We start from the raw sequence: 12,998 nt of genomic DNA, 5'->3' as shown, positions 1-12,998 counted from the left end.
CTATTATAACATGCCTTTCTTTCTTTAGGGAGGGAACAAAAGGTGAAAAGAAAAATGTGCAAGAAGTCAAAGACCTGGAGGTCACTAACAGAAAGATAGCCCAGCGAGAAGAGGATAGTGATAGACAATAAAATGAGATCCAATTTTTTTTACATTCGTATCCTCTCATCTCTGGTAATCCCCAAACATTCTATTATTTTTAAATGCACCCACAAAGAGGGCGAAAGTATTAGTCCAGTGTTTTCTAAGGTAAAATGATAGGTGGGGTATTTCGTTAAATAACCATAAGCAGCTCTCAGAACTTCCTTTTTTTTTTTTTTTTCCAGTCTAAGTCAGCAAAAATGAACCTAAAAGTTAGGTTGTATAATCTCCTACGAATGAAACGATATTGAGAAAAGCTATTTCAGGACTCCTGGATGGCTCGGTCAGTTAAGCGACGGACTCTTGATTTCAGCTCAGGTCACGAACTCACGGTTCGAGAGTCTGAACCCTAAGTCGGGCTCTGCACTGACAGTTCGGAGCCTAGAGCCTGCTTTCGAGTTTCTGTCTCCCTTCCTCTCTGCCCACTCCCCTCCTCCACAAACACAGGCGTGCACGTGCACATGCTCTCTCTCTTCCTTTCTCTCAAAAAACAAATAAACTTTTTTTTTTTCAAAGCTATTTCAGAAAAGTGAAAGTTATTTATGTAACCACAACATTGCAATCACTCAATTGATAACCAGGTGTCCAAATCAAATAAATATTAGCTGTTCCCATCTAACAGTGACTTCCATTCCGGAGTTAGGACAAAGAATTTGATGGAGGCTACTTCTTGAGATCTACCTGGCTCCAGATGACTGGGAGGTTGTAGGTTGTCTTTTTTGAAGCAAAGTCATTTCATAGGTTTGTTTTAAAATCTATTCCTTCTAATTTGACTTAAATTTGCTATTGGGGGGGGTGCCTAGCTGGCTCACTTGGTAGACCATGCAACTCTTGATCGTGGGGTTGTGAGTTCAAGCCCCACATTGGGTGTAGAGATTACTTAAAAATAAAGTTTTTTTAGCGACACCTGGATGGCTCAGTGGGTTGCACACCTGACTCGATTTTGGCTCAGGTCCTGATCCCAGGGTGGTGGGATCGAGCCCCATGTTAGGCTTTATACTGAGTGAGCCTGCTTAATATTCTCTCCCTCTCTCTCTCTCTCTTTCTCTCTCTCAAATTAAAAAATTAAAATAAAATCTTCTAAGAAAATTTTTGCTATTGGAATATGTAGGCTAAAACTCTTGAATCCTTGACTTGCAAGAAACTGGCACATAATTAGAACTTCTGTGGAAGCCTGAGGTCTTTCCAGCTTTGGAGACAGGTAGTGTGCATTGCAGTTTCGAAACGCTAACCTTTGGGGTCACTTTTGATATATATATGACATCTTAGACCTTATTTATGGATGTGGCAACATAAAACCTGAGTGCAACATCAGATCCTTAGGCCAGCAGAGCCCTGTTCCTAAAAGGATGGTTGACAAATATGGGAATAGCAGATGTTTTGGCTACACCTTTAAAACTTTTCAGTTTAACAGTTTCATCAAAACCAAATTTCAGACTCTCTTTTAGGGTTGTTCAGCTGTCTTGTCTGAGTGAGCCCAGACCCCCTTGGACCACAGTCATGGTCTTGAAAACATGCTCTCAGCCAGGGTGTTCTGACCTCAGAGAACTTGCTAGTGGCCAAGAAAGGGGGTCATCAGGAAACCTGCCCAGAAAAACATAAACGATTCATTGTTTATATTGTACACAAGGATAAATTCCAAATGGATCAGAAGCTTAAAGATAAAGATAAAATGATATACTTATTAAAAGAAAATATAAGTATATGGGGAAGACTTTCTTAATTTTGCTTCAATTTCCAGAAAGAATGGGAAAAAAATTGCTAACATTTGATTACATAAATATAAAAAAATGCATGCATGGCAAACAAATAAAATAAAAACTAAAAAAAAAAAAAAATCAACTGTCACTAGCAAAGTAAAAAGATAAATGACACCCTGTGGGAAAATATTCAGATTTGTATGACAATCAAGGATTGATATAGTTAATACCAAAAAAAAAAAAAAAAAAAAAGCAAAGAAAGAAAAATAAAGCATCTAAAAATAGAGAAGGAAACAGGCAGAAGACCTATGGGGAAATGGGACAGATAGTTACAAGCAATAATACAAATGGATATTCATTTGAGCGATTCTCCACCTTCCCCAAATAAAAGAAAAACACATTCAAACTCTACTGAGAAGCCATGGCTTACCTAACAGATTAGCAAAAATCCAAAAGTTTAGCAACAAACTCTGTTGCCGAGGCTGTAGAGAAATGAACATTCTCACAGATTGAGGGTAAATAAATGCAAGATGACAAAACCCATACATTGGTCAGACTCAGAGAAATAAAATTCACATTATCTAATTTAATTAAAAGAGAACTGTTAACCAGGTATTGAATCTAAAAGACCAAAAGTAAACCCTGCAGTCTCACAATATAGTAATTCCAGGAAGAAGCTTTTTTCCCTAGAAGTTGAGGAAACCAAGGAAACAGGTTGGGATTCGAATACGGACACTTGGAGAAGGATCCCTGCTGAGCTGGAACCCAGAATCCTGAGAAAGTCGCACTGCCTGACTGGTTAAGAGAAAGGCGACCTGACTGGTTAGGAGAAAAGACCCGGTGAGCTAGGATCGGACCTTTGAAGAAAGGGTACCATCTCACTGGGCATGAACCCCAAGAGTTCAAAGGAGGCCCCACAGAGCAGAGGTTTCTAGGGTAGGTTACTGACTGCCTGGGGCAGAAACCTAACAGTGGGTTCTAGGAGTGTAGAAAATCAGATACCATATCCTCCCCTTACTGGAGGCAACAAAGCAGAAGGCAGTAAATCCCTTGTCCGTTTTCCTGATTTGCATTCTGCCTCCAGCACACTTTTACCAAAACTCAACAGGGAGTCCGCCGGTACAGCAGAAATGTGGTGTGCTGAGTTCAGGTCTCAGCGGCTTTAAGTGGAGGATAAAATGGTGGATCTGAGAAATGAGAAAAAATAACCCGCACCGCACCGATAGAGGAGGATTTGGCAACATTCCCCCAAACATCATGTTCATTTACCCTTCAATTTAGCAATCCCACTTCTACAAATCTTTCCCAAAAATACTAGCAAAGTTTCTAAAAATTAAGTATGCATAAAACTATTTATCCCAGTCTTGTTTGTATTAGCTAACTATTAGAACCAAATGCCCATCAATAAGGGACTGATGGAATAGGCTACGGAATAAGTCAGCACAACGAAGTAGGCGGCAACTGTTAAAGGGATCAGGACTATCTCCATACACTAGACATATCACTGTTTGAAATACCAGGACATATTACTATTTGAAACAAAAACAAAAGAAAAGAAAACAAAAACTCAAGATGGGGGAAAGTACTTATAACATGCTACTCTCTACTCAATGAAGAGGAAGTATGGATATATGCCCTATAATTTCAGAAATGGTTACCCGAAAAGAGATATATGGAAAGGATGGAAGGGACGGGGATGGGACTTTAAATAACTTTACTTTGTAGATTTGACTGTGAAGCCATGAAAGGTAATTATAAAATTAAATTTTAAGAGGTAACCTCCCCAAACTAGAAATAAAACAAAAGAAATATAATTGTTTGGTAGTGGCATAACTACATAGAGAGGAGCTTCCCAAGAATCTTTGAAAAGTACTAGGCTGACCCTATGACCCAGCAATTGATACAAAATGATACAAAAACGCTCACTCTCTGACTCTCTCTAAAAAATAAACATTAAAAATTAAAATATATATATTTATAAAAATGTAAAACAATGCTTCCTTTCTTGTGAACTTTCTATTTTAGAAAATATAGTTACTTCCCATGAAATTATGGTATTTGTGTTAACATGTAGGGGTTTATTATTGTTACTTTAAACAAATAAATGTTTTAAAGTTTCCTTAGTTTTGGGGTGCCTGGATGGCTCAGTCCGTTAAGTGTCCGACTTCAGCTCAGGTCACGATCTCACGGTTCATGGGTTCAAGCCCCGCGTAGGGCTCTGTGCTGACAGCTCAGAGCTGGAGCCTGTTTCAGATTCTGTGTCTCCCTCTCTCTCTCTCTGCCCCTTCCCCACTCACACTCTGTCTCTCTCAAAAATAAACATTAAAAAAAAAAAGAAAGAAGAAGAAAATCACTTAAAGTTTTCTTAGTTTTAATTTCTAATGTGATAAATATCAGTAGATAAAGTCCACATAAACAGAAGTTCTGTGGATCCTCAATAATTTTTAAGAGTATAATGTACTCATAAAACAAAAGGTTTGATAAATGCTGATCTAAAGAATGTCAATGGCTGACAACATCACCAAAAGAGTGACATTCAGACATTGTTATTACTCGTTATTACTTCCTATTGGAAATAGACACTACCTATAAAGTAGTCTTGCCAAAAGTAATACCGAGCCTGATTCTGTTCCGAGCTCTACATCTACCAATTTCTTGAAATTGTGAAAGATGCAGTCAGCAAGATTCAGACCGAGGGAGACTCTGGAGAAAAAACCCAACTGGTTTCCTTAAACAAAAATGGCCGGGTAGGGTTGGGTGGGGAGAGAAAGAGAGAGAGAGAGAGAGAGGAGGCTTTGACAAGAGAAATAACAAGCAGATCAACCAGTTTTAAAATACGGACTTTTTTTTTTTTTTTCTGGAACCTGATTCAAACAGCACTGTTGAATATTGCTATAAGAAAATGAGAAAAATGTGAACGCTGACTAAAAATTTGTTGATATTAGGAAACTACTGATAATTTTTAGGTGTGATAATAGTACCATAGCTATGTGTGCTTTCCTTTTTTTTTTTTTTTAATGGAGACGTTCTATAGAGATGAAAATTTTGGAGGCAAAATGATATAAAGCCCGGGATTTGGTTCACAATAACCTGGAGAGGCAAGAGGTGATAATACATGAAACGAGATTAGCCATGAATTCATTGTTGATGCTGGGAGATACTAAATCTGGCTCATTATATTATTTTCTTTACTATTTTACGTGTTTTCAAATGTCCAGGGTAACAAGTTAAACAAATACATAGGGTATGCAAATTCCACATTGTCCTGTGGGCCGACCTACAACCCTGCGGACAGACACAAGATGGTCTATTGTAATTAAAACACACTGCTTACCGCCTCTCAGAGGGGGAGATTGATGATGACAGAGATCAGAGATACTATGTGGAGGTCAGAGTTGCAGGGGGTCAGAACCAGAAGGGCTGAAAGGAGCTTTACATACAATCTATGTTTGGTGCACCAGTAGGGTGGAACTAGAATTTAAAAATTGGAAAAATACTTTATGACATTATTTCTTTTGTCATTTAATATTTAAGTGCCTGTCATGCATCAAGCACTGTTCTTTTTTTTTTTTTAATTTTTTAATGTTTATTTATGTTTGAGAGAGAGAAAGAGAGCATGTGAGCAGTGGAGTGGCACAGAGAGAGGGGGACACAGGATCTGAAGCAGGCTCTAGGCTCCGAGCTGTCAGCACAGAGCTCCATGTGGGACTCGAACTCACGGACCGCGAGATCATGACCTGAGCCTCAAGTCAGAGGCTTAACCGACAGAGCCGCCCAGGTGCTCCTTTTTGTTTTTGTTTTTGTTTTGGGGTTTCTTTGTTTTAATTTGTAATATCAAGTGCTGTTCTAAGCGTGGAGACACAGCAGTGCCAGAGAGAGACAGTCTCCGTTCTCATGAGGCTTGCATCAATAACTATATTTCGGGTGAAGATAAAAAATATGAAGAAAAATATAGAAAGGAAGAAAGAATATCCTGAAACACCTGGAGGAAGAAATGTGCGGGGTAGAGGGAACCGCAAATGCAAAGGCACTGAGGCAGCATCAAGCATCGTGCGTTTGGGGAGAAGGTCTGTGTACTGGAGCAAAGTGAAAGTGGGGGACAGTGGTAGCAGTCCGAGTAGAGAGGGAGGCAGGACCAAATCACCACAAGGGCATTGGAGCTTCTTTCTTCTTCTTTTTTTATTTTTAATATTTATTTATTTTTGAGAGAGAGGGTGCACATGCACGGGGGAGGGTCAGACAGAGGGGGACAGAGGATCCAAAGCGGGCTCCGTGCTGACAGCAGCGAGCCCAACGTGGGGCTCGAACTCAAGAACTGCGAGATGATGACCTGAGCCGAAGTCAGACGCCGGGCGCCCCCGGAGCTTGTTTCAAATGTGATGGAGAGCCGCGGGAGGGTTCTGAGCAGGGGACCTTGAGCTGATTTATACTTGAACAGGGCTACTCTGGCTGCTCCGTGGAGTAGAAACCACAGGGACCAAGCGCAGAGGAGGTGAGACCTCACAAGAAGCTACTTCAGTGGGCCCAGCAAGGCCTTGGACTAGACCACTACCATGGCAAACATGATGAGACGTGTTCAGAATGTGTGATATACTAGTGGTACTTGTTGGGTGTGGACTGTTGAAAAGGGAGGAACCTGTGGGGACCCCTAAATTGTTGGCACGAGCGAATGGGGGTACGAGTTGCCACATCCCGAAATAGAGCAGACAGAAGAGGAGTGAGTTGGGGAGTGGGGGCGGAGAGGAAGCAAAGGTCTTCATTGGACACAGGGAGTTTCAGGCGCCTGATGCATCTAAGTGGAGCCATTGAGGGGAGCTTGTAGTGAGGGGAGAGCCATTGGGAAGAAATGCAAAGGGCCGTTTAAGAGGCGGTTGCTATTTAAAGTCATAAGATGAAATAAGACTGGATGAAGGAAAGCAAAGGATGAAACTTCAGGGCACCACAACGTGGAGAATCTGGATGGGACTCTGACGAGCCACAGGAGAGAAGCAGAAGAAGAAGCCAGTGAGGTGGGGATCTGGGAGATGTGAACCAGGCCACTGCAAGAGGGGAATGAACAATGACTGTGGTCACTGCTGCAGAGGGATTCAGAGATGCGGGAACCAAAACTGACTTCCAATGGGGCAATAGGGAGACCAGTGCCTGGCCTCGTGGGGAACAGTCTCGGTCAGAGTGGGCTCAGGAGAGACGGAGGGAAGAAAGTGGGCGTGGCAAAAAAAAACCCCACTTGGTTCAGGGGCGTAGCTAGAAGGGATCTGACAAATGGGGCTGCGCCTAGGGAAGGAGAGTGGTAAAGGAAGGTCTTGTTGAGGGATGGGAGAAATTGCCGTATGTGGGGCTCTAGAGAAAATGATCCGGGAAGCGGGGAAGCAGGTGATGCAGGAACAGAGGCCTTGGGTGGCCAGGAGGGGAAGGATTCCAGGGCATGAGCGGAGGGTCTGGCCTTGGGCAGGAGCCCAGCTGGTTCACTTTATTTGTTATAGGTGGGAAAGCAGTGTCTGTGGGGACAGATGCAGGGAGGTGAGATTTGGTAATGAGAGAATGTGGAAGTTCTATTCTGATTGGTGACCGAAGGCAAGGTCACCTGATGAGAGAGAGGAGGAAGGGAAGGGAGATAAGAGATGGGATAGACTCAGTCCTGCTAGAGCATGGGAGCGTGAGTTGACTGGAAAAATAGAGCAGGGACGCCAGCCATCCTGGGGTTATATTGGAGGCTGACAGTCATAAATTTAATGAGACCAGTCAGCGGGACTGTGTGTCCTCCTTCAGCTGTGACAGGATGCTCAGGTGTAGGTGCAGAGCTGACGGAGGGTTTGCTTTGACCACGTTTGGACTTAAAGAAATAACACGGGGTAAAATACAAGACTGGCTTGACATACAAGGAATGAGAAGTGGAATAATCAAACAAACTTAGAGGTTTAACAGTCAGTCTTTCTGTTACCTGGGAGAAAGCAGAAGAATTGATCTACTTAATCAAACGATACAATCAAAAACTTTCTTATATGGGATTATACATTTTTAATGGATTCGTATAAATAAAATGCCTACTCAAAACCATATTGGCAACCTTCCTGATTCAGAAGGCAGTGTGGCTGCTTGGGGTTATAATTATGAGCATCAATTACCGTACTTTAAAAGAAATACTAGTCCTGATGTTAGAGAGACAAGGAAATGATGATTATACTTGATAGAATTCCAGACAACCCACCTTAACATTCTGATTGAAATTCCTTGATATAACCTACCACCCTGAAAATGCTACAGGAAAGGAAATCACAGGACTCAGAAATGTTTTTCCAGGGCCTGAGATTACTGGTGTAGACGGGTAAAGACGATTTACAAGTCACTGTGAGCACACAGAGACATAAATTTCAGGCACAAAGGAAATAAAAGAAATGAGCACAACAGCTATAGGAAAGGAAGAGTTTCTTCTTTAACTTTTATTGCATTAATTTAATTCTATACCTAGAAGCAGTGAAAATGACTTAAGGCAATTTTTTTGTCTTTCCAGAAAATTCTGAAAGATCACGCTTTTGATCGGGAGAAGGAGAATAACTGACAAAAAATACCATGAAAGATTTATAAAATATAAAAGCTATCAAGCAGACTTTTTCCAAAGACATCAAAATTTAGGATCTTGGAAAAATCTATATTCTCCAGCAAGTTCTATGAGATTAATGGAGAAAGTGTTTAAAATTTTTTTTGACAAAAATCCTAGTGTGTCCATTAAAAAATGGAAAGTCTATGAGGAAAATACTAGATGATAAATAAGAATGCAACAATAAATTATGTAAACTTACAGGAAGTTAGGTCCATGTATCTTCTTGTTCCTATGGAATTTCAGGTAAAAGCAGATTTCTTTGAAGCCAGTGGTGTCAATGTTACTGTGTGTTAGAAAGACCAGGTTGTGCCTTTCTTTAAAACATGAAGAGGGGCGCCTGGGTGGCTCAGTTGGTTAAACTTCTGACTTTAGCTCAGATCATTATCTCACGGTCCTCTGTGGGTTCGAGCCCCATGTCGGGCTCTGTGCTGACAGCTTGGAGCCTGGAGTCTGCTTCGGATTCTGTGTCTCCCTTTCTCTCTCTCTCTCTCTCTCTCTCTCTCTCTCTCTCTGCCCTTCCTCTGCTCGTGCTCTGTCTCTCAAAAAATAAGTAAACATTAAAAATAAATTAAAAAAAACATGCAGGGCTCCTACACTTTCAAAGGAGCTCTTAATTGCTATCATGAAACAAGGGAAATGGTTAATGGTTTTTTTTTAAAAGGCGCCTCACAGAGTGCAAGGAATCTATAAGCCAAGTATTTTAACATGACTTCTTTTAGCAAAATTCCATTTTTCCTGTAATAATATTACATTCTAAATTTCCCTTTTATACAGATGTTTCAAGCGTCATACAATAGTTAAGACAAAAGGAAGTTCAAAATGTTCTCTGTAGATAAGTAGAAAAAAATGTCATACACGTCTTCATATTAGTACAAATTAATGAGCTTTATCAAAGATGCCAGTGAAATACGAATTTTCAGACCCAGCAGCCCCTGCATACTCTCATTTTGAGTCTACCGCCCTGCTGTATGAGACAGTGGTCCCTTTGGTCATCCACACCTCCTGTGGCTTTGATAGCACTGCACTGATTCCCTCCCCCTTGCTGATCCTGTCTCACTGAGCCTCCCCGTGGCTCCGATTTGGCCAACACCACCCTTCCCTGTATTGCTGAAGACACTTGTGGTCTCTCGCCCGCTCAATATACTTCCATCCATGCAATTCGCTGATCCTCGGCTCTGTCCCCAAACTATCTCTTTTGCTCCAAATCCAAAGTCCTAGATCTTCCCTGAAGGACACGTGCGCGCGAATGTCTCCCTACCAATGACATTGATCTTTTCATCCCACCTGCTGCAAATCGAATCATCTTTCTTGGCAAGTTATAGGTCTTCTGTTCTCCGTTTGCTTGAATGCACAACCGTGTGCTGAGTGCCCTCGTGCCAGGTGTGGTGAAAAGCCCTCTGGACAGAAAAGACACTCGCTCGCTACCCTAGGGGCCCTGCTGCACAGTGGTAAGCACAGAGGCCTAAACACGGACGTTAACACAATAAGTTAGTGCTCGGCTGATTGTAAGTATGAAGGGCTACAGGTGCCTTGCCGGTTCCAAGCGGAACAATGAGCCACAGGTAATGATGAGCTATCTGATTGGCAGTTTTAGGCTGGATACGTGGACGATGCTGTGAAAGATCAGCTGGAAAATGCCGAGTATTATTCTGCCAATAAAATGTCAAGTATGATACCTACACTATATATTGCTATTAATTGGTATATAGAAGCCTTCATGCCTTGCAGGGGAGGGGGGGGGCACACAGATTGGTTCAAAGATTCAACGGTTCCATTCCGCTATATATATATCCCCCCCAGACTCTCACAATGGTCTCTAAGGATGTTCATTGCAATGTTATTTGTGATGATAGGGACAGGGGGGCAACCTGTTGTTCATCACTGGGAGGGGGGAAAATATGGTGGGTGTACTGCATATAATGGAGATACGAAACAAGAAAGTGGGGGTGCAGCCCTGTCTTTCAGAATGGAAGGCACAGGTGAGAATTGGGGGGGGGAGGGAGAGGAAATTTCAGTTTGGCGTCTCTAACAAGGGCTGAGGACGGAAGGAGTGGGAGAGGGAGGCTGCTCTGCTCCTAATTTACCCTCCAGTTTGAACAGGATTTGTTCAGAGGCTAGGTAAATGTAAGTCTGTGGCCCAAAGTTCATTGGTGTCTGAAGCTAAGAATTACTCGGGAAGGTTGACATGTGTTTTCTGACTACCACCAAATCCCTGTCTTTCCAAACTCCACACTCCCCACAGTGTTTTATTATGGATCCCTGATCTGAGCACCTGCCACCCAGGACTGGAATCTTTGGGTAAAGTGGTATACAGAATGGTTAAGTCCCTGAGGTTTTAGTTACACTGCCTGGTTTCATGTCCTGACCCTGAATCAATCTCTCTCTCTCTCTCTCTCTCTCTCTCTCTCTCTCTCTCAAAATAAATAAATAAATAAATAAAATCTTTAAAAAAAAAAAAAAAAAGTTAAACACAGTTCCCCTTGTTCCAAAGTCACTTGCTTTGGTTTTTTTGTACCATGGGTAATTTCAATGTCCTGCCTTGGAATATTTCCCATTCCTATACATTTTTGCGATGGGTGTAATCTTGTTATCTTCTAAGTCAGTAACCAATAAAAATTTACTTTTGAATTAATCCATGTTACTTATGTTACTAGTAACCACTGATTTCATGCATTTTGGCATAAACAGTTCTCTCTCTATGTGATCATGGATGACTGGGGCAGGAATTGACAAGCTTTTTCTGTAAAGGGCCCAGAGTAAATGTTTTAGGCTTTATGTTCTACACAAATATCCAGAAACACTCTGCTCAATGATTCCACAAAGTCCACAAATCCTCCCCTTAAAAAAGAACTGTCAGTTTTCATACATTTTTTTTTCTGTATACTTTAGACAAAAGTCTCTGATGTATATGAAGGGGCAACATGTCACATGTTTCCATGATCCACAGTCAACCTTCTTTGGACAAGCCACAAGAGGATTTTACCTTAACAACCAAGGTCCTTTCACATTTGATGGGTTTTTTTTGTTTGTTTTTTGTTTCTTGTTTCTTTTTTTTTTTTTTTTTTTTTTTTGCAAAATCCCACGCCATGCCTGTTTTTGCCCTATGATAGAGCTACCTTCATTCATTTTACAGGTGAACTATGTGGCCTGATATTCACTAAATAAAATACAGCAAAATAGATATGGCCAAGAAAGGATAAGTGACAGGCAAGATGTGACAGAGAATTCTTTTTCTTATTTGTCCCTGAGTGGTGGCAATGAAAGTAATTTGAGGAATACCAGGAAGGGATTTGAAAAGGCAAGAATTACAGGAATGAACAGAGCCACTCTGTCAATCATTAGAAACATCACCAAACCTCCTCAAAATCTTTGAAACATGAACGTTTGCAGTTCTCCCTGAAACATGAACGTTTGCAGTTCTCCCTTTGGACTCGACAAGTTCTTTACACACCTGAAAGATGAAGGTGGTTATAGAAGGTGGATATCCAAACGTCAGGTGTATTCTTCGTGGTGCCGTGCAGAACTGTCGGTTCTTTGGGATTCTGAGCGCCAGTAGAGGTGCTGAATGGGAAAGTTCAAGTTGGAATCCTAGCGGTCTCCTGGCAGCAAAATGAAATAGATGTGGTAAAATTAACACTTTTCTAACAAAGAAACATAGATTTGTAAACTCTTAAAAAATGCAGCAGGTTCCGTTCTGCCACATTGATAGAAAACAAGAAAATAGGATAAAAGCATCACCAGAGACAGTAAAATTGAACATAAATGTTAACATTTCTATTACAAAGCTTGAAAACAACAATTTTACCAAGACTTTGATGAGAAAAGGGTGAAAGTACTTAAAAGCACATCAGAAAAAAAAAATTCATGTTTCACCTTTTCTAATTATCAAAATAATCCGTATGGAAAACGACTGCAAAAGTGTTAACCTGTTAACCAGGATTATTGTAGGATGATGAGGTTATGAGTGAATTTATACTTTTCTGTATTTTTTCAACTTTTTGCAATTACAATATATTTATGAGCCGATAAAAAAATAAATAATAAATGAATAAAGAAAAACTTTTTTTTAATGTTTATTTATTTTGAGAGAGACAGAGAAACCAGGGGCAGAGAGAGAGGGAGAGAGAGAATCCCAAGCAGGCTCCACACTATTAGTACAAAGCCTGATGCGGGGCTCGATCCCAAGAACCACGAGACAATGACCTGAACTGAAACCAAGAATTGGATGCTTAACTGACAGAGCCACCCAGGCACCCCAAAATATTCCTTTCTTAATAATCATGTTGTCTCTGACATTACCTTTTCCAGGAAAGCTTCCAAACCTTTAGAGGACCCTACTCCTCTAAAACTGAATTTGTGACTATGATAAAGAATCAGGCTTCAGTTTTGATGTCTGCCCACAGCTTTAAGCCTCACCTCTCCTTCCTTTGTGTACCACACCTTGGTAAGCTGGTCAGAAAGAGGAGGTGCTCCCTCCTTTGGATCTAGCTCAAGATTTAGACCACAAACACCTGCCCATCTGCAAGAATTCTCACAACAACCTCACCCATCAACCA

At 41.1% G+C, this 12,998-nt stretch overlaps 1 protein-coding gene across 1 annotated transcript in view; it reads right to left on the bottom strand.

The window, feature by feature from the left end:
* The window catches only part of SAMD5 (sterile alpha motif domain containing 5), a 68,603-nt gene extending 56,567 nt beyond the window's left edge, over window positions 1-12,036 (bottom strand). The window contains exon 1 of the transcript XR_006217926.1: window positions 11,894-12,036. The gene's annotated coding sequence lies outside the window, so the exon portion shown is untranslated. The remainder of the gene's footprint in view (window positions 1-11,893) is intronic.
* Between the last annotated feature and the right edge of the window lie 962 nt (window positions 12,037-12,998).

This window comes from Panthera tigris, chromosome B2 (assembly GCF_018350195.1).
Source record: "Panthera tigris isolate Pti1 chromosome B2, P.tigris_Pti1_mat1.1, whole genome shotgun sequence".
Classification (NCBI taxonomy): Eukaryota; Metazoa; Chordata; class Mammalia; order Carnivora; family Felidae; genus Panthera; species Panthera tigris.
Note: the sequence above shows the minus strand (reverse complement) of the source record. Positions and strands in the feature narration are given on the sequence as shown.